Source organism: Otolemur garnettii, unplaced genomic scaffold, assembly GCF_000181295.1.
Source record: "Otolemur garnettii isolate 467f Iridium unplaced genomic scaffold, OtoGar3 scaffold00039, whole genome shotgun sequence".
In the NCBI taxonomy this organism is placed as follows: domain Eukaryota; kingdom Metazoa; phylum Chordata; class Mammalia; order Primates; family Galagidae; genus Otolemur; species Otolemur garnettii.
The window spans coordinates 3,891,554-3,918,396 of record NW_003852434.1 but is presented as its reverse complement, the minus strand read 5'-3'; the positions used below and the strand labels follow the sequence as shown (position 1 = coordinate 3,918,396).

Here is a 26,843-nt window from a genome sequence, read left to right as displayed (position 1 = left end):
AACTCACCTAAGAATTTACCAAGTGGAATAAAAGCAATGCAAGCAGCAGGCTTTCAAAATGAATTTTATCTTTCCTATCACTTTTTTCTTTCTGCTCTCCCACACATAAGAGAATCTCTGGGCAGACTAAGATAAACTATACGGACCACTGCTAAAGAGTTTTCTTTCATTTCTGTAAGTTAATTTGACATAGTCTTAATGATGGTTAGCATTTTGAATTTATTTTTGAAACCTTAAACTAATTAAAATGTGTTAAATATACATTTTCAGTACAGAAACTATACCCTATTCATCTTCATCCTAGATTTATAACATAACAACTAGCGTATAACAGATGCTTAATCAATACTTGTTAAATGAATAATGGTTTGAAAAAAAAAATACCAGTGAAAACAATAATGGCAAGTATCCTATCAATGCTGTGGATAGCCTATAAATCTATAAACTCAAGAGTACACATTATAACTACCCATATATTGGGAAGCCGGGAAAGTAGTGTGAGGACAGTAAGAACAATGACTTCCTTGCTCCAGCGGGCTATAACCACCAGGAAAGTTTTAAAATCAAAGCCTTTCTCAGGCTCTCACCAAAGTATGAGCTCTCACCACAGTCATTTCCAAAGGGGTAGAAAATTCTGTACAAAGTAGACAATAGTCTAAGCAGGAAAGGAACGTACATTATCTCAGTGGCACACAGGTGAAACTCAGAACACAGGGCAAACTTCCCTCAAATGCAGAAAATTTCTCAAACATGATATATGTCCATTTGAAATATGAGTTTCCTCTGCACACTTACATCAGCCTATAAATTCAAAGTAGAGTCTCATCAGATAAAAACCCAGACTAGAAAAACCACATCTGTTTCCTTCTGTCAGAAAAGGATGCTAAGCTGAGAGCGTGAGAAGTGCTCTGTGAGAGGGCAAGGTCCCTCACTCCGGCAGTCACTGAACAGAAAGGAAAATGTTCTCAGCTGGCTTCACTATCTTGTTTTTCATCCAACTATAGGTATCATGAATTTTCTCAAGCAAATAGTCACTGAATTCTTTTAAAAGAGGAAGACTCAACACTTTTTATTAAGAGCAATAAATCAATTGTGAGATGAACCTCATGAAATATGTTTTATAGGTGATGTGAGGAAATGTACAACATGAAAAGATTCAACAAGTATCATTATCTACAAGACCTATTTACAAGGGAAAAAAGCTGTCCCATACTGATTTTTTTGTCCACTGGTTGTAAGTATACTTTTCGGGGTTTGTAACTAAAATCCACTTAACATTAACTATATCTTTCTGTCATTAATTTTGTTTCCTCTTCCCTTTTCCTTTTTCAAAGACTAAATGAGGTTCTGAAGTGACTAACGGATAATCTCACATTTTTTTCTATAAATACATGTTTATCCCAAATAGCACACTTTTTTCCCCTCAAAATATACTGCAAATATTTGTTTCAAAAAAGACCACACGCTAGACCACAACAAGATTAAGGTATTAATTAAATGCCTTTTACATTTTAAAAATTCAATAAAACTTTAAAAAACTCTATTTGAAATAACATGTAACATTAAATGTAGCTTTACATTTTAATACACCACTTTAATCAATCGTTCTCCTTCATTGGGAAGTTTGAGGTTTTTTAAAATTATTCTAAAAAGTTTCACAATTTCATCAAATCCATACTGTGGATTTAAGATTGGGAAGAAAAATATTTATGGAATCAATATCTTTAAGAGTCAGTAAAACTGCATGAAACTGGAAGAATTCTAGAAGAAAAGGTTGGAAAGCCTGTCATAGACATTGGTCTAGGCAAAGAATTTATAAAGATGACCCCAAAAGCAATCACAGCAACAACAAAAATAAATAAATGGGACTTGATCAAATGAAGAAGCTTCTGCACAGCCAAGGAAACAATAATTAGAGCAAACAGACAACTTACAGAATAAAAGAATATATTTGCATGCTATACATCTGATAAAGGGCTGACAATCAGAATCTACAAAGAACTTAAGCAAATCAGCAAGAAAAAAAACTAACAACTCCATTAAAAAGCGTACAAAAAAACATGTTCCAGTGACATTTGCGACATTTTCCTAAGCCCTACTTCCTACAGAGAAATAGGCCAGTTTATGCTGTAACTTTCCACAAAACCTTTCAGAAGAGCTTCTTAATAATTTTCAGGTTATAGCAGAGATGGTGATCCAACTAACCTAGACAAAAGCCTAGGGTCAAAATTAAACCCAATTTGAAGTTAAAAGGAAAAGTAATTTTTAAAGAAACTTCCTCAAGGCAATCCTTGCCATCTGTAATTTTAGAGCAATAAATGGAAGGCTGTGAGCAAATGAAGCGAAAAGCACTGAAAGATGATTGTCCTTTGTCCTGAGTGGAAACACTTTACCTGTGACTAGTTAAAATATGTAATGGATTTGTTCTCAAGGTTCTTAAAGGAAAAATCACAGCCATTATGTTTCTGTCCGTAGATTTTACATCCAATTTGAATGTCTCTGTCTGATGAGTAATGATAGTCAACTGATCATCATATGGCTGTTGAGACTCTTTTTAAGACAGAGTTTCACTGTGTTGCCCAGGCTGGCTGCAAACTCCTGGACTGTAGCAATCCTCCCTCCTCAGCCTCCCAAGTGGCAGCTACTGCTCTGGACTACAGAAGTGCAGCCCTGCACCTGGCCATAGAGATCTTAAGGAAGCAACAAATTCCATAATTTACAATCAAGTATTGCTTTATGATTATTTTAGGCCTTACCTGCTGCCTTCTTCTAGAAAAAGAAAAGTTTCTCAAGTTTTACTATTCCTCTCATAGAGAACCCTCCCTCTGCTCTACCCCCATACCAAGTTCTTTCCATGATTTTTTCCTGTCCCAAGGAGTTAAGAATCCACTGAGTCTTCTCTCCTCATTTTCCCAGCAAACTTCTGGACAGCATCTTCTGTGCTTGCTGTCTTCATTTCCTCATCTCCAGGAGGTCTCTAACTTACTGCAGTTTGCCTTCTCAGTTCACCCACTGAACAGCAAGCACATTCTCCTTAGTGACAAATGACAGCAAACCTAATGGACAGCTCTTAGCTGTGACCCTCCTAACCTCTAAGCAGCAATATGGCTGATAACTCTCTCTCTTTCCAGAGTTTCTGGACTTTGCATCCCCATGGCCCTCAGTAGAGTATGGAGAAAAAAGCCCCCAAATTCGGAAGCCAGAATGCCTGTACTTAAATCATCTCTGCTATAGAGAGCTGGTCATGTGACAGTCTGTAAATTACTTAACCTTTCTGGGGCTCATGTATTTTTTCATCTGTAAAATCAGGGATCACAGTAGCACCAACCTCTCAAGAAGATTGTTTATTTAATATATAAAGGCACATAAAACAGTGCCTAGCATGTAGTCAATGTCATTTGTTTTAACATTTACCATTTTTATTATTTTCCTCCTCCTTTTCTAGTCACTCCTTTTTTTGTTGGTATTCATCAAGATTTATTCCTAGAAAGTCTCTTTCCCCAAGCTCTTCCCCCAGGTATCCTTCCACTTAATAATAGGTCATAAACACAATCTTTAGCCTGTACCTATTTCTTAAATTTTAATCACATATAGGCAGCTGCCTGCTGGATATCTCAAACCAACATATTCCATAGCTGAATTTGTCTTTTTCCTTCTAAGCCTATTCCTCCTTCCTGTGTTCCCTTTATCTAAAATGGCAACCACTTCCCACACAGAAACAGGACTCATGCCTGCCTGTGGTTCCACTCATCTTCTGTGTGCAAACAAGCCCTGCAGATCCTACCTGCCTTCTGACAATCTCTTGAGCACATCTCCCTCCCTTCCAACTGCATTAACCTAATCCAGGCCACCACTGTGCCACTGTCTCTTTATTGTCAGTCTTAACCTTCTCTAAACATTTCCCACTTCGCAGCAGAGAGCACTCTTTGTACGCTCAAATCTGTCATGTCTCCAACTCCATGTCACACATGAACATGGGGCACAAAGCTCTTCACAATGTAATCTGGCTTGGCAGACTGCTTAAGTGTCATTTATTATCCCTTTTCCTCTTGCACAACTTGCAGCTCCTAAAATCTCTATTACCACTAGGACTTTACAGGCTGTTTCCTGAGCCTAGAACCTTCTCCCACTCCACCAACTTCCTCCCTTCGTCTGGCTATTCCTACCCAACCACCTTTTCTCAAGGAGACTTTCTCTGACACTTAAACTATGTTCAGTATACTTGAAATATGCTCATCAAAAAAAAAAAAAAGAAAAGAAAAGAAAAGAAAAAACCTAATCCCTCAGTAATACTATTTCTCGTGCTATATTCAAATATTGTAAGTAAACATATCCTATATTTAGGATGCCTATATATAATGGGCAGTTTTGCCCAAATTTTTGCAGGAAAAATAAGGATATGCACTATGCATGGGTAGCCCTAATTCTGTATCTGGATAAATGTTTTTAATTCTTTTATTTATGATTATGCATTAAAAGGTTTAACTCTAGAAATCAATAAAGATACCCATATGCAAAACAATATTCTGAAATATGGTAATCACAGTGGACTTGAAACCCGAGTTTCTGTGATAGTTGATGGGCCAACCAGCCAACTGCAGCCTCTTGGTGTGTCAGTAAACACCTCTGTATGGCCCTAATGAAGATGAAGTGGATGAAGTGGATGTCATGGACACAGTCAGCTGATAATAATTTAACACCTACAGCAGAATCAAGGAAGTATTCATTGCTCAAGTTTGTGACTAGATCCTAACATCATGGAATGGTGTCAAGAACGAAGTGGTTATGAAATCATTTTTTAAAATGTGTTATCAGCAATGCTACAGATGGAAATGAGGATGATGAAATTTATTAGGATGAGGAAAGTGAATCTTTAGAAGACATCAGTATTGTGGCAATCGAAGATGATACCTCTGATATTGACAGTGACAAAGAGCTCTTGATCGTCTAGGATGTGTAAATATCAGAAATTGTTTATAGATAGATATATAAAACTTATGTTACCTTGTATTTGTTCTTGTGTTTTGTAATTTCTTACATAAAATTTCTTGTGCCATAATATGTAAAAAAAAAAATCCTAAAATTCCTTTAAAATATAAAAAATAAGCACCCAAATAGAAACAAATAAAAATTTTAATTAAAAAATTAAAACAAAAGATTTTTTTTTCGGGTGGCATCTATGGCTCAAGGAGTAGGGCACCGGCCCCATATGCGGAGGTGGTGGGTTCAAACCCAGCCCCAGCCAAAAACTGCACCAAAAAAAAAAAAAAATTTTTTTTCCCTGAAAGTTGGGCCCAAATCATGTTATAGTATATGGCAAAATACAGTAAATTAATTATATAATTCCAAACTGCTAGATATGCTATGAAGGAAAATGTCTGTTTCTCTCATCAGACTATAATCCCCAAAAGATAAGACCTTCTCCTCATTCAATGCCTAGAATAATAGTCACTCAGAAATTCATAGAAAGAAGGAATATCCTCAATGCTGACAGGAAGAAGTACCGAGGAAAGAGGAGGAGAGAAGACAGCATAGTGGCCTGTCAAAACTCACTTGCTTCGTTCTCTGAGGCTTCATTGCCAATATCCATCTCCACACACTAACCCGACACCTATAATGACATCTCCGTAGCTTTGACGAAACAAAAGGTAATCCGCAACATGGCTGAGATGATCTCTGATATGTATTTTAATTTGGTCAATAAATTTAATAATTTCTTTTGCATGTTATACTATGGTAGACATTGAACTCTAGTCAAACTGAAAAAAACCACAAAGATCTTAGAAGCTAAATGTATACACAGTTTATATGAACCATGTATAAGAGGTACAAACACTATATGAAAAATAATTTTAAAGTATATAATTTGTCCATATGATCCTGCCTTCAAGTGCCAGATAATAAAAGATGACCAGATAATTTCACTAATATAGAAATGACAGACTACCAGCATGTTTATTCTTTAAATCTTTTTGCTTTATATCTTCTTGCTCTTTCTCTCTCTCTCTCTCCTCTTCTTCCACTCTTCCTCTTATTCTTTTTTCTCTCCATCTTTCTCTCTCTATTTCTGCAATATGTATTGTACTACATTACTTGAATAAAATCAGAGATGCCCCCTCCAAATTGAAAATTAGTCAAGGAAATCATACTAGAGTCAAAAAATATTTTCTAATATAAAAATAATATTATAATTTGTGTTGAAATCAGTATGAGATCAAATAATAGATGTATGAACAGCAAATGCCAAACAGTAACCTTTAGAAAACAACTAGGACATGAAATTACTTCTATAAATTAATGTCGGATAATTTCTAAATAAGGGCAGAATCAACTTTATGGAAGAGAGATAACAAAAAGTTTTAAATTGTTTTCTTTTAATTTAATGATATGTGTATGTTGGTAAATCTAAAGCAGACAACTAACTAGAAATTGGTCTTAGCTACTTAAGACCCGCTCTTAAGCAGAATTAAACCTTTCACCTTAAGCTTGACAACCTCACTATCTGTTATAAGAAATTCTTGAGAACTTATTTGGAGGTTCTATCTGACAATTAGGGTTACACACAGAACCTGGAGTAGAGGAAAAAATTATCCAAAAAGTGCCTCAACCTGTAACAAGTATACAGCTTCAGAAAGGACAACCATGGAATTTTCAAGAGACAGGGAAACACAGGTCTACGAAGCCATGCAAATAAGGTCTTTGCTCAGTGACACTTCAGGAAGGCCTTTTCTGGTTACCTTATCTAAAATTGTAACCCTCCACCTTGCTTCCTAGCCCACTTTCCTGCGTAATATTCTCCTTGACCTTTTCCACCATCTCATATACTACCTAGTTTAATTTATTCACCTGGTTTGTTGCCTGTCTCCTTCCATCAGAACATAAACTCCATGAAGTCAGGAATGATTTTTTAATCTATTATATTCATTACTGTATTCCTATACTAGAGCAGGACCCGGCACACAGTAGACGTTCCTAAATACTGATTGAATGAACAAATGAAGTCTCTCCTTGTATTGGTATAGTAATTCAGGATGCATCCAGATTACCCTTACTTCCACATAGCTCAGTTTAAGACAGTTAGAAATCTTGCCACAGGTTAAATTTAGAAACTAATAATAAGATCACCTTGATCACCTAGGAAGTGCTAGTCACATACAAGCCGCTTCACATGAACTCCTCAGAAATTAAGGCCTCTATCCACATTTACATAAGTAGATATCCAGAAGAAGGTGTGTAATAAGTCCCTTCATGTTTGAGAATCATAAAGTAGAAACCACCTCACACCTGAAATGGAAAGGGGAAAGTCAAAGTGGTGCAAAGGTTGGGTCCTCAAATAGTGGACATCTGCACTCGCCACAATCAGATAATCCAGAGCAAGCTTGCAACCTACAAAGAAGGACTACGGCAAATAGCCATTGCATCAGTGCCTGCACCAGAAACTAAAACACAGGACCCATTAATCTGCCATTTCCATTCCACACATACTGAAAGAAAATGTGACCCTCTAATTCTCTGGGGGATCAAATAACTAATGATGCTTTGGGCTAAGGCCCACTGAATATCACCCTGCAGCCTCTTACCTGGCATTCAAAGCCTCGCTGATTTGCCCAAATAGCTGTCACATATTCCAATACTATCAGACTGGTCATTTCATCCTTATCATATGTGCTTTTCCAATGTCCATTCACCTTTTTTGAGCTCTCCAATTGCTCAAAATTTTAATTTCCTCCAATCCAATCTATATGCTTTCCTTAAGATACAATGCAAGGCCTTATCTTCACTCTGCCTTCCTTGACTAAACTAATTTCATACTGCTCTTCTCAGATTTCCTAAGAAAATTACAAAAATTACATCTTAGATTTGCAGAGCACTGGAGAATCTGCAATGCACATATCACTGTTGGGTGTCCTAACTCTCCTTCCTTTTTGCTGTGTCCCGACCAAAAATCAGAGTGCTTTGACTGCTCTGCAACTTGACCAGCTTCAGGTTTTTCCCAGCAGGCTTGAGTCCAAACCAGGCCTGTAACATTCCCAGGCGCTGATTAAAATGCTGAAAGAAACTGGCTCCAGCCAGATTTCTTAAACCCTTATATAAACTCCATACCCTGACCCCCTCGCTGTAGACACACCCAGGTAGAACACCCCTTTCTCTCACTACCCACTGTGAGGATTGCTGCAGCGTTCTGTAAGTTCCCTAAGAAATGCTTTGGAATGATCACCCTGAGGTTTGGTGCTTCCTTCTTCAGAATCCCAACCATCCCCATCTCAGCAGGGTTGAAGACACTCCCTTATGGAAATTCTCCTGCCACCCCTTTAAGTGTGATTTCAGCTGCCCATTAAGCCTTCGCATATGTTATCCCATTTATGTAAATAAACAGCAGAGTGCTATTTTACAGACCCATTTTTCCCTGTACTTGCCAGCCCCGGGTCTTTCCACAGCTTGCTCTTCCCCATCCCAGTAGGAGTCACCCCGGAGAGCACACGCTAATGAGGACAAAATGAAATCAGTTTATTCTGTTATACTGAAAAATACCCCCAGGCATTTGTCATAACAACTGAGTTTCTTTGGTTATTTCAGTGATGAAACTGCTTGGTGATAATCCAAAGCAACCAATCTTTTCATGTTTTAGTGTTATAATAACAAGAAGAAAATTTAACTCCCTGCTCTAATCAGACACTGTGTTAAATGGTTTACATTCAATGCCTTCAAAAACTATGAAGTATGTGCTACATGCCCATTTTATAGATAAGGAAACTAAGTCTTGCAAGCGTTGACTAACTTGCCCAACATAAGCAGGCTGAGAATTTAAATCTGACCCACATGACTCGGAAGCCAAAGCCCCTGGGTCCCACACCTGCAGTCAGGCACTGAGCTGCCTGCACACAGCAGGGCTGCTGTGCCACAAAGCCATCCAGAATATCACCAGAGACTGGAGGGTTTGAGGCAAATGTGTGCAGCTACCTGGGGCTTCAGGCAGAGTCCTGCCGTAAGGGAAGCAGCAGGAAAGAAGAGAAGTGGCCGGAGCAAACAGGACGGAGGCATCATGCAGACCACGCTCTTGCCTCAGGCCCAAAACAATACCACCCCTTTTTTATAGAAAAAAAGACTATAACCTTCACTTCCATGCATCCTACTGAGGTTCCAGGTGTCCCTTTTAAGACATTGCCTCACCCTTTTTTTTCTTTAGTACCTACTAATCTTCACTTTAGCCAGATGTACATGTCATAGGAATGGATTTATAGATGAAAAGGGACAGGACACAGTCATTAGCCTAACAGTTGAACTTCCCTTTCCAAAGACACTATATTCAACTTTTTATTTTCATAAGTCAAAAGGCAGTAGGTTATGGTGGGTAAAAGGACAGATTCTGTTTTACCACTGACTTTACCATTGACTGTGGGACTTTGAACATGTTGTTTGACCTCTCCGTGCTTTAATTTACTCATCTTAAAACAGAGATAACAAGGGCACCTACTTCCTTGGGAGGAACAAATGAGATAACATAATATGTAATGTGGTTGAGATGTAAATTCTCTGCAAGTATTTGCTGTTATAATCATCATATAATGCATGTGCCATCAGGATTACAAAAACTATAGGTAATGCTCAATAAGCAATTATTCTAAGTGCTTTCCATTTATCCTTCATATAAGCTTTGCAGAGTAGATACTATTACTATACCAATTTTACATGAAATGGAGGCTCAGAGAGGCCACAAAGAGTTCAAAATTGCCCAGGTAGTAAGTGATGGAGCAGTGCTCAGGCCCAGCATCTAACTCCAGAACCAAGCTCTCAGCCACTGCGCTCTTTCAACCAGGTTAAGATACCTGCCAACAGATACTAAATTTGTGCTCTGTGCCAGGCACCATTCTAATAAGTTGATAACTCTTCCTCAGTTAATTTTTGCAACCACCTTGTGAGGCAGGTGTTTTTATTGTTCCTACTTTACAAATGAGAGAACCAGAAGACCAGGCATTCAGTAACTCAGCCAAGATCACACACCAAGCAAGTGATGAAGGCAAGTGTACCCCATACTAAAAAGCAAACACAGCCAAAGTGCTACGTTAAATGCCAAACAGAGGATAACAAGTCTCAAAAGGGAAACTCCCTCCTGGTATGTTCGTCTAAATGGTTTCTAAGCCAGTGTGATTAAGAAAGAGACTCACTACTGTAATCATAAAAGAAGGAACTGATTAAATGCTAATATATGCTGATTTGCCCTACTACTCAATCATTTTCCCACCTCTACTAGCAGATATTTTCAGTAGTCATTTTCCATCTGTCCTACACAATTTGAATAGAATAGAATTCACCATTAACAAATATGGATCAACTTTTCATAGGCAGAAATACCATTATTGTCTTTATTTGGTCCCTGACTCAAGGAGTTAGAAACAACATGGGGAGAGATGGTACCTAAATATTAATTCTGTGTGACTATGTCAAATCAGAGAATCTGCCAATGATATATTTGGCCAAAACCCACAGGAATTTACAAGCATCGTTAACAATTGATGGGGCATGGAGGAAAAAGTATCCAGTGTACACACCCCTATTATGAAACTAATTTATACCTTTTATATGAAAGCTATAACCAAATAGCCTAAGAATATGGGGAGGGGGGAGAGAGAAGGGAGGGGGGAATGGGTGGAGGGAGGGGGATTGGAGGGATCACTTCTGAGGTTTATCTTACAGAGGTACAAGTGAATCTTTCTAAGAGTAGAATGTGAACGTTTTAAAACGATAACTGAGAAAATGACATGAAGGCTGTGCTGACCAGTTTGATGGAAGTGTTTCGGATTGTGTATGAAAACCCCACACTGTACCCCAGAAGTGCATTAATGTACATAGTTACCATTCAATAAAAAAAAAAAGAAGTTTAGAGAGATGTGTTCAACACTAAGTACCAAAATATACTGTTACAGATCTCAAGAAAACATTAAGCATAGGGGTCAAAAAAAGATGGGTAGCAAATTTTCTTTCAGGACGATTATATAGGAGGAGAGTAGTGTGTCACAGGAAATACTTGGAGATAGTTAAGTCAAAGTTATTGGACCCCTTATATTTACAGTAGAATTAGCACTTGGCTTGCTAGGACAAAAGAAAACCAACAGGAATATACCATATAAAGAGACAATGAATAAAATTCAGATTTTAATGGGTTCTTCAGAATGTAATGAAAAGGATGGTGACCAACTGTGTGATCACAAGTTAACTATTGGCAGCCAAATAATCAATTGACAAGAAATAGAAAAGGACCCTGATTAAGAAAAGAGAGACATACTGATGATAAGTTATAAAAATTGACCCCCCAAAAAGCCTGGCAGTTACTGAGCAGCTGATGCCATCTGCCGTGCAGTCATTACCTTCACGGTAACTCTATGTAATCAGCACCATTATTAGTACCTTTTTATAGGTTAGGAAATTTAAGCTTAAAGAGGTATATGTGACTCAGTCAGGATCTCTTGTCAAGTAGTAGTACTTGGATATAAATCCAAGCACTCTAACTCAGAGTTTACATGCCTGACCACTGTACTATACGGCTGTGGGTTAAATTAATGAAAGCAGCCAAAACTGGTGAGTTACTGGGAGCAAATTTCTCCACTTGCAGGGGGGGTAAGTTAGGATAATGTCCTTGATAGTAATGGTGTAACTGACCAGAATACAATGATGGAAAGAATGAGTAAAATTTAAATACACTTAAAATGATTTCTCTACTAAACAGGAAAATATTGATAGTTTACAACAAGGAAGATTCATAATAAACAAAATGGAATGGACTGTCATGCCTGGATTCATCTTCCCTCTTTGGAATTGACTGAAAACAAGTTTGCTGTGTTGGCATTTTGTGGTAATGACTTTACTATTATTAACAATGACAATAGTTCCAGGCGGTATTTCATATTTACACAGCAGCCTTCCACATAGGAGAATAAGCACCTGGCAAACATTCTCACTTTTATTATTGATGGCTTAGATTAATAAAGCGCCTTTCTGTCAAAGAGCTCATTAATCCTACACAGACTCCCGTGACACAGACAGGCGAGCAAGCCATTTCTACACGTCACATGTGGAGAAGCCAGAGCCCAAGGACCCAGGCATGATTGTTTAGCAAGCTTGTGGCTGGGCCTAGAATAAAATCAGAGAGAACCCAGTGTTTTCCTTCCCTTGAGTGAAACCCTATCTCATGTACAGCTTCTTACTCCAAATTATCTGAACCATGGGGGCCGCTCCATCTACCAGACCCCCCTACACAGATTTTTCCTGCCGCCCCTTGGAACTGTTCTCACACCCTCCCTCCTTCTATCTTCTCATCCTGCCAACATCCTCTCTTCTCTTCAAACCACCTTCAACATCACCGCATGAATCATTTTCTTAAATCTGCTCAGAAAACAGCCAAGGCTCTTCATTGCCTGCAGAAACAAACCCAAATTCCTTCCCAGACCATTCCCAGGCTCTCCTCGTCTGGCCCAATCTGTTTTCTCAGCCATATCTCCCACTGCTGTCTCCTTTATGTAGAGGTCACACAGCCCAAACTTCTGAACGCCAACCCCACTCTGCTCTATGCTCATTATGTTGCATCTTTCCTAGAAATCACCTTTCCAACTCCATCACTGACTACAAAAAATATGTTCCCAGTTCCTCTCCAATGCTCTTTTCTTCATGAATCCCACGTGACATCTCAGCTGAAAAGAACTACTCCCTCTAGCTCCTGCAGCATGAGTTTAACCGTTATTTACAGCACTTCCCACACTCCACTTAGGACTACAATGACTTATAAAAGTGCATCTGTCTTGGCTCGGTGCCCATAGCACAGTGGTTACAACAACACCCACATACACGGAAGTATGGCCTGGGCCAGCTAAAACAACAATGACCACTGAAACAACAACAACAAAAAAATAGCCAGACCTGTGGTGGGCACCTGTAGCCCCAGCTACTTAGGAGACTGAGGCAAGAGAATCGCTTAAGCCTAAGAGTTGGAGGTTGCTGTGAGCTGTGACATCATAGCACTCTACCAAAGGTGACATAGACTCTGTCTCAAAAAAAAAAAAAAATGCATCTGTCTGATTAGAATGTTGTCAACATTCACATAGGTCCAGTGTCAGGTCTGGTGACAGGCGATGGGTAGAAATAAAGCTCCCTGCCTTCATGGAGCTTATAGTCTGGCAGACACTCTTGTCTATAGTACCTCATCTAAATGGCAAAATTTTCTCAATTTTTCCAAAGGTTGTACACAATGATGCAATTCCAGATGCATAAAATAGATGTTAATTCATTACACACAACAGATACTTTTCAGAAATGGTTCTCAAAATATAATACAAAGATCCCTGGGGATTCCCATGGCATTTCAAGAGGCTTCCAAAATCGTCAAAACGGTCCAAATAATGTGAAACATGTTCAACATTGTCACTCTGATTCTCTCACAAGTATACAGCAGAGTCTTTCAAAGGTGATATAACAAAAGACTGAAGAATTAAGTCGATAGAATTGATCTGTCTTCTGTTAAAACAGTTATGAAGCCGATTTGCAAAAATGAAAAACAATGCAACCTTGTCACTAAATTACTTTCATCTCACAAAACATAGTTTACACAGAAAGATAACATTATTTATGTTAACATGTAATGGGTTTACAATTGTTACTATCTTAATAAATTACATAAATACTTTAAAATATGCATTTTAATTTCTAATATGCTAAATATCAGTGGCTGTAACAAAAACTCTCTAGGTTTTTCAATAATTTTCAGAAATGTAAAGGTATTAGGAGAGCAGAAAACTTGATAAGTGTTGCCTTGGAGCAGTGGACTTACATCTCTCTGCAGAACCCCCTCTGCATAGAAGTGGAGTCATTTATAATTGCACTATTCCCAGACCTCAATCTCCATTAAAGAAACTACCCTATCCCAGCCTATCTTATATGTGAGATTCATTTATTTACAAGTTTTCCACCCCATGTCAAAGTCCCCTAGTTTGATAGTGAGGTGTTTAAAGGTAGAGACTAATTCTGATTTTACCTTTGTTTCTACAGCATGCAACACAGAATGTGCAGCCATAAATACTGGCAGGCAGGCAGGCAGGCAGGCAGGCAGGGAGGGAGGGAGGAAGGAAGGAAGAAAGGAAGGGTGGGAGGGAGGGAGGAAGGGAGAAAGGGAGGGAGGGAGGGAGGAAACAGTGTCTTACTCATTCTTTCAAGATTCTACCACAGTAATCTGCCCATTGAATATGTCTCTTAACTTACAGCATGCAACATAGAACGTGCAGCCATAAATATTGAGAAGGAAAGATGGAAGGTAGGGAGGAAGGAAGGAAAGGAGGGACAGAGGAAGGGAGGGAGGGAACAGTGTCTTATTCTCTCAAGATTCTACCACAGTAATCTGCCCACTGAACATGTCTTTTAATCTATAGCATGCAACACAGAACATGCAGCCATAAACACTGGGAGGAGAGAAGGAAGGAAGGAAGGAAGGAAGGAAGGAAGGAAGGAAGGAAGGAAGGAAGGAAGGAACTGTGTCTTACTCATTCTTTCCAGATTCTATCATAGTAATCTGCCTGTTAAACAAGTCCATTAACCTTCATATAAATGTGTTCTATTGGTATTACATAAAAGTGACAAAGATACCAATAGTTTCACCTGAAACACTAGTAAACTCACTACAGCTTAAAAATCACAATTTCCAAAGTTTTAAAAGATTCTTCTGACGAGCAAATCAAGACACAAACATTTGTGCACGCTAGTCTTTCAAGTTAAAGAAAGAAGCAAACTTGGGAAATGGATGTAGTTGGTTTTGATTGTATATAAACTATCTTCCTTCAGGATATTAATTTCTCAGTGTAGAAGTGACTTCCCATCTTATCTCTTGGGTTAGAGTATATGAGAATTTAGTAGAATTAAGCTAAAAACAATAACAGAGGAAGAGTTAAAGTAAAATTGTACATGGCAAGTCCATTTTTAAGATCTTTCTGTGCCCTCTCCTTCCCTTACAGCTATTGATTAAGGTGCTTTTTGTCCTCAGGAGTCCCTTTACTGGCTAAGGCTATCCTTACCAAGGCATAACACTTGAGCCTGACCTAATAGATTTCATCTCCTGCTTTAATTCAATCTGTGCAATTTAACCCACATAATTTTTACAATTAAAAATAAATCTAGACATCATCTATTATGACTGTCTCATGCACAGCTGAAGCTTAGCTAGGTTAAACCTTCCCAAGGGAATATTAATTCATGACAGATCATCAAGGTCTCTCCCCTTTCCAGAGTATGCTTAAAATTGTTAAATAACTGCTAAAAGCCCAACAAAGCACTCTGTTCTAGACCATTCTTGGTTCCCTTTCCTTACAAAAACTTTTCCTATGTATTTCTTCAGTGTCCTGCATTTTAATGCATCATAGACATTTATCCAAGTGTGGTTATTATCCATGATCCAAAATCTCTCATCAATTCACACCTTATCTCAAGTTAGTTTATTAGGTTAGCGAGCCAAACAATTTTCCTTATAACATATCTATTTTTATAGGAACAGCTGACGTCTTCAAACAAAAGAGTAAGTGAAAATTTCACACACTATTTCACACACAAGTTTAGAAGCAGAGGTACTTGAGAACCAGAATGTGCTTTGGTTCCTTAAATTATAACACAGAGACAGACATCTATACACAGGACCAAGACTAGAAAAGGTTCAACACAGGAAATAGCCTTGCCTGTTACTCTCCACATTGTTAACCTGAACCTGGTCGACAAGACAATAGCCAACAAACACACGACATGATCTGACAGGGATCATGTAGGGATCTGCAGGGAATTTGTTCCAATCCTACCCCAGGAGATCCAAATCCTCCATGCTCAAGTCCATCATATAAAATAATAATTTTTGTATGTAACCTATATACATCCTCCCATACACTTTAAATCATCTCTAAATTACTTATAATACCTAACACAATGTGGACTTTATATTATTTAACAAAAAAAATTTGACAAAAGAGTGTATACATTTTTAGTACAGATGCGACAATCATAGGCCTAATTACGCTTTTGATTTGTGGTTGGTCCAATCTATAGGGCTGAAACGCACAAAAGATGAACTATAGCTTACATTGTTTCCTACTCACTATTTTGCATCGTTTTTGCTTAACACATTTTATTCCATCTTTTCAGGCAGATGAATATGATGGCATACATATATATATATATATGCACATATATATGTGTGTGTGTTTATATATATATATATCTTAATAAATTAAACTCCAAAGCAAAATTATGTCCATTAAAGTAATACTGTCAAGGTTATCCACATTCAAATTTGAAGGAGCTTAAAAGTGGATCTCAGGATTTAAAGTCCCAAGGAACCATCCAGGCCCTCCATTACAAATAAATTACAAATAGAAAATTTTGAAACATTTGGCATATGTAATTTCTGGTATCTGCACTAAAAATGATAAATTTTCAAATGTAATGAATGCTGTAAAACTGTAGACTAAATTTCCAACAAGTCCTAATCTGAATCAGTTTCCTATGTTAAGCAAGTTTTCCATAAAATCTTAACCTTTGATTTTATTAGTAGTCCACTGACATTGGTTATCAGAATGAAGAAAGAAGCTGAAAGATGATAAAACTTTGTGTAGATTGTTGTTCAGTCTTCAAAAAGGCTCCAGGAAAATCCCAATTTTTAAAAGAAAGCATTAAACATATTTTTATGATCTAGCATCAAATTACTTGTGAACTTTAAATGACAGCCCCAAATCCATCTTCCTAAGAGATACAGCAAGAGGGACAGCCAATCTTTAAAATTTTATCCATACTACAATAGGAGAGTGTCTTGGTCCATTTGGGCTGCAAAATACCATAAGCTGAGTTAACTAATAAACAGCAGAAATGTTTTTCTTGCTATTCTGGAAACTGTCAAGTTTAAACTTGAAGCAGATGTGGTGTTTGGTGAGGGTCCATTTGCTGTGTCATCACATGGTGAAAGAGACTAGCTAGCTCTCTGAAGTGCACTAGGCCCGTTCACCTTCACCCTCACTATGTAATCATCTCCCAAAGTCCCCATATCCTCACAGGATCTTCTTGGGTGTTAGGACTTCAACCTATGAATTTGGAGAATACACAAAATTCAGAACATAGTCTAGGGCTACTTATATTGGTTTTACCAAGGTTCAATACTCCTAAGGATTTAGTTTCCCATCTTGGTAGCTGTGTTTAGGCCATTGAGAAGCAAGACAGCCATTGAGAAGCATTACCCTATAATGGTAAATTCCTGAATATTCTCTTATCCATCTCATTTATAAGGTATTTAGTTTTGTATACCTATTACGCTAATTTCTATCTATCTCTTTTCACTATGATTATGTTGTTACTATTTCTTGAAATTTTTGTCCTTACACTTACCTGGAATTTAAATCATATCAATATTTAAGGCTCCATTCAGATCTAACTTTCAACTTTAATACCAAGAAAAATATAGCATAGCAATAAAAAAGCATGTGCTCCAAACTCAGACTCCCTGGCGAGGATGACTAGCTGCGTGACCTTGGGCAAGACACTAAATCTTCTGTGCCTCATTTTCATCAGTTGTAAAATCAAAATGTTCAACAGAATTGCTGTGAGGAGTAAATGAACTGCTTGTCATGAAGTAGTCATTCGATAAATGTTAGTCGATATTGTAATTCTTCATACAAATACAACATATTTTAATGAGTGACAGAGTATATCAAAGATTCTTCAACCAGGACAGCTATCTGTTAACAAATGCAGATCAAATAAAAAATCTGCTGACTTCATTGGTAGAATCACAGACAAGACAATAACGTCCCAGGCTACTTAAATAGACCTGCTAACGATGATGAAGGGGGTCTACATCATGGCTGTGGCAACCGATTTAAATCAAAGGCAACTGGTGAGAAATGTGTAGGAAATAAACTAGGTTGACTGTACTTTTGCTTATTAATTTTAAAATGAGGCAGTTGTTATTGCTTTGTACTTTTTGCAGGGTTGGTTTCTATTCTTATCCTAACACTTAGTAACATGTGATCTTTTGCTTACCCTCTTTTAGAGGTTTATTCCACATCTTTTTAAAAAGTGAAGAATTGACCCAAATGAAATCTGTGTTTTTTAAAACCCTAAAATATATGAAAATCTGAACTAAATTCATCTTATATTAAATTATAGAATCACAAATTATATTCTTAGAAGCTACACAGTATATAGACTATAAATATACATTACATATGACGAATATTGAATCTACCTAGCCAATAGGTATTAAAAGTTAAGACTTTTTAAATCCTCCCTCTTCTTCACCCTTACCACATCCAGTTGCTTGTTACATGTGCCCTATTTTGATTTATATGATTATATTTTAACTGGATTCCTGCAATAGCACCTTAACTGTTCTCTCTGGCTCCTATCAAATCCACTTCCAAACAATCTGAAAAACTGAAGAACTCTGGAGTCAGATGAGAAAGACTTTGGCTTAGGTGCTTAGTCTGTGTTTCTTAATTGTGTGATTCTCAGCAAGTCATCTGACCTCTCTAAACCTGGGTTTATCTACAAATCATAGTGGTGATATGAATATTAAATGTTGGTAAAGTGCTTATCATAGTGCCTATTATACAGTAATAAACTCAAGAAATGTTAGTTATTATTTTAAAGGACAAATCTTGAAAAGATTTGAGCACGCACTTCACAAACGAGGATGATAAAATGGCCAATAAAAAATGAAAAGATGTTCTTCTTCATTAGTAATCAGTAAAATGCAAATTAATACTTCTGTGAGTACAATTATGTATACACCTGATTAGCAAAATTTAAGAACTTTTTAAAATCAAGTTGTGGTGAGGACATAACGTTTCTCATACACTGCTTCTAGTGTAAATTAATGCAACTGATTGGGAAAATCATTTTATAATTATTAAGTAAATTAAAGGTGCACATACCCCCAAACTCAGCAATTTCTGCCCTTGATATTTATCCTATAGACGCTCTTGTATATGTGTGATAGAATCTACATATTCTATTATTACATACAAGTATAAATGGTTTCGTTCATACAGGGTATATACTAACCAAATATATATATGTATTATATATCATATGTCATATATTACATATATTTGGTTAATATATAAATATGAAAAGATAATAAATAAATATTTCCATACAATATTTAACAATTCAAAGTCCATCAACAGTAAATGAATAAGTAAATTTTGGTATATTCATAGGGTAGAATACTATACAAAAATTTACATGAATGGGCGGTGCCTGTGGCTCAAAGGAGTAGGGCACTGGCCCCATATGCCGGAGGTGGCAGGTTCAAACCCAGCCCTGGCCAAAAACTGCAAAAATTTACATGAATAAACCACATGCATGAACATGGACAAATCTCACACTGTTTAGCAAAATAATCAGGTGACTGAGAATACATATGCTATGATTATATGTGGAGTTGAAGCATAGGCAAAATTAAAGTTTATAGTGTAGAGATGCACACGTAGGTGGAAAACCTACAAAGAAAAGCAAGGGAATGCACATGATAGACAAAAGGTAGGGCAGTAGTTAGTGGTTAACTCTGGTGGGCAAAGAAAAATCTGCAATCTGCAGGGGCACATAAGCTTGCCAGTAGCCTACTCCTGAACGCCATTCCTTATGGTGTTTGGTTTCTAATTATTCTTTAACTTGCACTTGTTTTATATGAGTATACTCTTTTACGTGTGTGACATATTTCACAATTAAAAAATAAACTGATCATGGCATTCTTCCACTTAAAATCTTTCAAAAGCTCTTCACTTTGTAATAAATCTAAATTCCTTTGTCTAAGAGATCCTTCATGATTTGCCCCTGTACCCCTCTTCAGCTTCAGCTCTGCCATTACCACTTACATTCCTGCACAGTAAATGATACCTAGTCCCCTCAAACAATCATGTTCCCTCAAACCTCTGGTCTATTGATAAATATCCCCAGTGTGGATTGATCCCTCCTTTCCTCTGGCTAGCCTCTTACTATGCTTAATAGCTCACTAAAATATCTCTTGCTCTGAGAAGACTTTCTTGACTAATCCCTACCATATCTGAGTTAGAGTCTCCTCTGATGCACTTTCAGTGGCACTCTACGTCTGCCCATGTAATAGCACTTTATAAGTCTACCCTCCTTAGAATACATCTACCCCATTAACAGGACATTTTATTGTAATGTTTGCTTAATTAATTAATGTTTATGACAGAGGCAACATAATATATGTTGTTCCATTATGGGGAAAAACACATAACTCAACATATTAGGTTCAATCATACTCATCTTAGGTTCAATCAGATTTGACCTAAAATTTCCCTTATTTTAGGTCAAAATGGTTGATTATTAGCAACTGTAAATAAATCCTTCTTTATAACAAACTGGTTGAATATATGTTGATTAAGCACAGCATAGTGATGACTATTAGATCTGCTTTTTCAATATAATTAGAGGCAGAATTTTTTTTTAAATCATAGTGTGAAAGAACTCTATAATTAATTTTGTCAGTCTTTTGCTATCACAAGCTATTCATTAGATCACAGGGCAGTCTACATATCTAGCGTTATACAAGCCAGTAAGCAAACGAAAGAAAGATATTGATTGCTAGTTCAAAACAGCTTCTTTGCAAATCTTATGAACACCATTGTCATACTCTATTTCTCAAAGATGTTATTTGACAGATTATAATGTGTTCATCTCAGCTGGAATCTATTGATTATTGACTTTTGTGACTACGAGGCATCAAGTATTTGATTTAAAAAGATATTTTGCCTGTGTGTGCTAATATTTTATAAAATGAGTTTTTGAAATTACTCCAACTAGGCAGACCAACTAGATCTATTTTTAATATTGTTTTAAACAAAAGGATTTATAGGCTAAAATGTTCATAAATTGAATTTTATGAAACTGTTATTTCTCTTCCCTTATTTCTGAAGATCTAAATTCTGTGTAGTGTACATGATTGTGTGTTTGTGTGTGTGTGCATGCACGTGTGTGCTCCTGAAAGGAATTGGGCATCATAATTTAGCTAAGAACCAATTTTTCTACTAAATGACATGGATCAGTAAAAAAAGTACAGTACTATGCTGCAAATTAGACGAGTCACTTAAAATAATGGTACCCAGCTGTTACTCTGCCACATGAAATTGCGAGTGGCAAAGATCATGGTGTTCATATCACAGTCTTATATGCTGCACCCAGCCACCTCAAGACTTTGCACCACTATATGTAGTAGTGTACCATCAATTAAACACTCTGTTCTATTGACTTTTTTTTTAGTTGACATTATATGAAGCAATACTTCTTTCGATACATATACTAAACCATATGCAATATTTAATTGGCTGTGTCAATCATAGGTTTCCTGCTCAGGAACATTGTGAAATTTGTAACTCACCACTGCTTGTATGGTTTCTCATCTATAGGAAATGGATCTAATTCAACACCTTTTTGCATGAGTTGTCATAGTGAAGATCTGAGATGGTCCTGCCGTTGGTGTTTCTCATACTAGCCTAAAATTAAACCAAAAAGATAGATGAGCACAATTTTAAGATTTAAATGGAAATTTTACATGCATTTAGAAGGCCAAAAGACTAATATCCAAAACAATCAGTTCCTAGGTGGGTGAGTTGCAGGGGGCAGGGAATGAAACATCTCAAGACAGTTAACACATCATAATTTAATTGCAAGCACAAGGACTTTGGTGTTATTAGTACCAGAACAGTCGGATTTTTTAAAATCTGAACATAAACCCAAATTATTACTTGGGTTGGTATGATATTTGGGGTTTCGTGATACGGATTGGGCTCTCTAAGACAAAGCATCCCACTTATCCTTGACCAGGACAGCTCCACTGGTACGTGTGTTTGCACATTCTGCTTTTGATGTAAGATTTCACTGGAACAATGAGTTACTTTGCATTACCGTTCCCCAATCTCTTCCACCCACAGCACTTAGCAGGGAACCCAGTACACAGGAGACATTCACTCAATGAATATGTATCATGTCCCTACTGTGTGCCAGGCAGAGTCAGTCCCTGACAGAGATGATAATTTAGTAGAGAATACAGGAAACGCAGGACTAGGCAATTTCTATGTTGTTGAAGTGCAGTGATGGGGCTTCCTTCCACAAACAGTGAATGAACATTGGCAAATAAACAGACCTAAGAGCTCTGCTTCACTATCCATGCTTTCAGAACCTATTTTCAATGAGCAAGAAAAGGACAATTACTTTAAGCAACTCGTTTTAGAGAAACACATAGAGCACTCAGCCAGGCAGGTTAACATCTGTACAAACCAGGAATTGGTTTTACTTCTATGAAGACAAATCACTGAGATGGATCTCAAGAACTTTTAAATCACTGCTGCTTTTTTTATTCCTATTACAAAAGTAGTAAAAAGTCTGTTTATTGCTGTTGAGGCCACTTACAAATGTCTGATTGTCCTGTAATGGAGCTTCACCTTAGACCAGCACTCCACTCAGAGTCTAGAGTGCTGTGGTTGGAAAGGCTTCTAAGGAGCCTCCGGTCATTTCTTTTTCCATTGAAAGCTTCAATTTCCATTCCTAGGAGCATGATTTCCATAAGCCTATGCATTTTACATCTCACATTCACCAGGGATAAGAAGAGCGAGAAAGGCCATGGTGGCTAGCTATTGATCCAAAATGTCAAACTAGAAAATCCCTTACCAAGAATAAGTAGGTGTTTGAGGTCTACTTTTGAAACCTAAAATGTGTCTTTCTATTTATGGAATTTCAATATCACCTGATGTTTCCTCTTAGAGTTTTTACCAAGATTCATAATAAGAAATGAAGCTTCTCACCATTAAACACAGAAAATACAGTATCTACAACATCTAGATCTTTCCTTATCCCCTCCTTTGCCTTGATTTGCTTCTAGGATAAAATATACTCTAACCGAAAAATCTTTAGTCAGAACCGTACAGCTTCACAGGAGCAGATAGGTGAATTTCTAAAAATGCAGGTTCCAATTCTAAATTACATTTTCTCTTTCAAAAAATCAATGTGCAGCATGATCTTTTATCTGAATCAGCAGTACAGAGTCCCATCTCAGACTTATGTAATGCAATAGATATATGCAATTATGCTCAAGAAACAAATGGATTCTCTTCTTCTTTACCACTAAACATCTGTCCCGGTAGTCTACAGGCTCAACTTTTTCCACAAGTGCTTGGTCCAAAGAAGAAGGTACGGTAATAGATGTGTCTGTAGTAGGAGGGGGGCACTCAGCAAGCCTGCAGCAAACAGAGTTGTGCCCTGTTCTTGTCATTAGTGAACACTTTTTGCCTCTTTTTGCATCATTGTTGCAAAGTCCAACCAAAAACTTAAAAGAGACTATAAGAGAAAATAGAACAGTAAGGAAAAAATTTTAAATATCAATTTGTTTGCTTCTTATTCTAACTAAAGGAAGTCTCTCTTGCCATGAGTCCATTACTCTAACTAGCAACCAAGCAATCATTTGATCTGAAGACAGCGATCCGAATCAAAGTCCTTTAGATGTAGATGTGACCAAAGGCCAGAACCAAGGCAAGAAGGGAGAACATCTACCCCAGTGTTAAACAAAAAAGAAAATCCTTACTTTTTCTTTATCTTTTCTCATCACTAAAAAAAGACTTTGTAACCAAGCTTACATCCAAAGAAACATTCATTCACATGAAGCCACAAGAAAACTTTAAAAATATATACATATGCCTTTAAACGTGGGAGGCTTTTTCACATTACTTAGGTTAGGCAAATTATCTTTGCTTATGATATTCCTATATGATATACTAACGAGGGAAATGCTGTGAATTTTCCTATACATTGAAAATGCTTATATTTTAGAGCATCCACAATAAAACCGCAGTTCATTCTAACCTTGAAAAATATTGACCACATACTATGAAACCATTAAATACCAACAGCTACAGACGTACCAGACAATGACAGCGAAAACACACTCAGCCCCTCTGGGATCTGTTCATAAACATCCCCTTCCAGCATGGCAAACACACTCCTCCCCACAGCAGATGCTGTTTTGAGGCGAGCAAGCAGGAAGCTGGAGGCAGCTGATTTTTCCACTCTACATAGAATTTCTTACTGCTTCATTATCAGAAATCCTTTTCACTGAAACTGCAAAGATTTTCTAAGAAAAGGAGCCCCTGAAATTAAAGACACTTTGCTACAGCAGGAGGGAACGATTATGCAAATGGAGAAGCATGACGACTCTGAGATTTAAGGTCATAGCACCTTTGTCATCTGATTCTCTAGTCCCAGTGTGGGGGAGAGGAAAGCCAGTTTGCTCCATGTGATAAAAGAAGCTAATCCAACTCTTCACGTCAATTTTTAGAGTAAGAGCAAGGTAGAGATGGGAATACATACCTGGGGCAGCAAAACTGCTACATCCAAACTGTCCAGCCCCTAAAATCCAGTGGTTCCCAAGTGGCATCAGAAGCTCGTGAGCTCATTCATGAACACAGTTATCTATATTTACAACATACATGCTCACCTAAAGTAGAAAATTTACAGAAGCTTCTCTGAGAGAAATAGTCATTACTGCAACCATTTTAAATATGTTGATCAGTGCTCTGTGAGCTCTTCCAGGGTCTGACAACTAGCAGATTAGGGACAAAAGAAGATATTGAACCTTGGACTGGTAATTCTTGGTGCAGCATAACCATTTTCCTGAAATCTGAACTACGGCCTGCCCCATATGACTTAGCCTGCTTCTTCCTAGTTCCTTCATAAAAGTTATCTTCCACACAGCAGAAACAGGCAGGGCTGCCATACATCCACTGGCAGGCTCTGCAGCAAAGGAAGCCCACGTAAACAACCTTGTCATTGCCTCAGAGCCTGTAGCCTTGGGATAAGCTATTCTTCTTCTGTGGCTAAATTGCAGTTTCCTGGGAAGTTATCTGTTTAAGGAGGCAAAAGCAGAGACTCGGTCTCCATCTAGATTTGAATGTAGGAAGGAAAAAAGAAAATATACAATGCATAATTTTTTTGAAATATCTATAACCTGATTTACTCCAAGATTTTCCAGTAAATCACATTTATTTTGCTGAAGGCACAAATATATAAATTCTGATTAAACATATTGCCATGCTCATTTCTGATTTTTTTTTTCCCCCAAAAGAGCTCTGACATTTCTAGGGGACACGGTATCCCAGCACAAAATACCTGGGAACCTTGCCATTAAAAAAAAATGCTGCTTGCTGTGACTAGATCACTTTCTTAAAGGGACCCCTTACCTATATGACTGCGGTGACAATGTTTCTTCTTATCTCTAACCTGAACCCTTTTCTGCTCTCCTCTCTCCACCCCAAATTTAGCTTCGAGTCACTCTGCAGGAGTAATGTCATTAGTTTTTCACCTAAAAAAATTGTGTGTGAGTGTGTATATATGTGTGTGTGTGTGTATACATATATGCATATACATATATCATTCCAAACATTTTGGAATGTATTTATGCATTTGTGCATAAATACATTAAAAATATTTAAGTTACAGCTCTCAAGAAGTAAACTGATATGCATTCTAAAAGACGTTATTTTTTAACGTTTCATGGAACCCATAGCATTTCTCAGATGTGGAACTGAGGTCAGCACTTCTGACAAGCACAGCTGTTTTCACCCCCGCCCCCCACCCTGACGCCCCCACCCCCGGCCCCGCTGTGTGTGTGTGTTTTTCTCTTCCATTCTGGAGCTCTGCCTTGGTCTAAAAGCCCCTAGTCACAATAAGAATGCTCTCTCCCAGCCTCAGCTACCCTTCACTTCAAACAGAGAGGTTTCAACACACTCAAGTCTGGGAAGAGATGTTCTGCACAGAAGGAAAAGCTGGTGGCTCCGTGCCTCAGAGATACTTCACTTCATTAACCTGCTTCTACCCCACCTCTCCCAGCTCTCCCACACTCCTTCTCCCGCCCCACCAGGAGCAATCAATAGACATCACCCCACCCTCCAAACGCAGATAAGAACCCAGAAGGAGCAAAGAGCTACCTACCATTCCGTGCCGAGCACTGCGATCCTGATCCGGCAGCGTTTGCCCCAGAAACCCTCCCTACTTGCGTTTCAGTACCCACATTCCAAACTGTGCTAAGGAAGAGACTCTTTGGAGATGAGCAGATTGTTTAAAATTAATGATGGACTGGTGATTTCCAAGAAAACACAATCTTAAACTCACTGAAGCCCTTGAGAATTGAGAGGTGAGGAGAAAAAAGGAAATTTGTAAAAACAAAAAAAGAAAAGAAAAAGGTAAGCACAGAACAAGCACCACCCACCCCCATAAAAATAAAAAAAGAAGGGGAGGTTAAAAGAAAAAAGAAGAAGAGAGGCTTGCTGAATCACCCTCTTTCACTGCCTGGAAACCATTGTGCAGCGTGATGCTGCCTGTACCATTGTGGAACCTACCGGAGGAGACGGACAGAGGGCTTGGGGAATGGGGTTGCTATGGCAACTGAAAGGAGCACACTTGACGTCAAAGCCCAGAGAGGTCTGGGGAGGGGTAAGAGGAGGAAAGAGAAAGAGGAAAAGTCTGTGTGCGGCTACAGCTACTGTGTTTTCCGGCTGAATGAGGACCAGGCGAATTTGGAAAGGAATAGGTTTGCCAGCGGCCAGCATCGGCAACGGGGAGCCCGCCTGCACCACCTGGGGGGACGTTCCCCCTCCATGCAGCCTGTAGCCCCGGCCCTGTGGACAGCAGCAGCCAGGAACAAACACCCTTGGAAATGCGGTCAACCTCTGCTTTTCAACTGTCTCACGCAGTATCTATCTCGAGATCTTAAACAAGTTAAGAGGTGGGAATAACCTCGGAGAAGTAAGCGCTGGGGT

At 38.0% G+C, this 26,843-nt stretch overlaps 1 protein-coding gene across 5 annotated transcripts in view; it reads right to left on the bottom strand.

Moving 5' to 3' along the window:
- MAPK10 (mitogen-activated protein kinase 10) overlaps nt 1–26,424 on the bottom strand; it is a 295,404-nt gene extending 268,980 nt beyond the window's left edge. For 2 of the 5 annotated variants that reach the window (XM_012805359.1, XM_012805361.2), the window contains exon 1: nt 21,416–21,532. The gene's annotated coding sequence lies outside the window, so the exon portion shown is untranslated. Of the gene's footprint in view, nt 1–21,415; nt 21,533–24,396; nt 25,193–26,016 lie in introns of those variants that run through there. The other 3 variants (XM_003790028.3, XM_003790029.3, XM_012805360.1) reach the window with 3 other exon arrangements.
- Nucleotides 26,425–26,843: the final 419 nt, after the last annotated feature.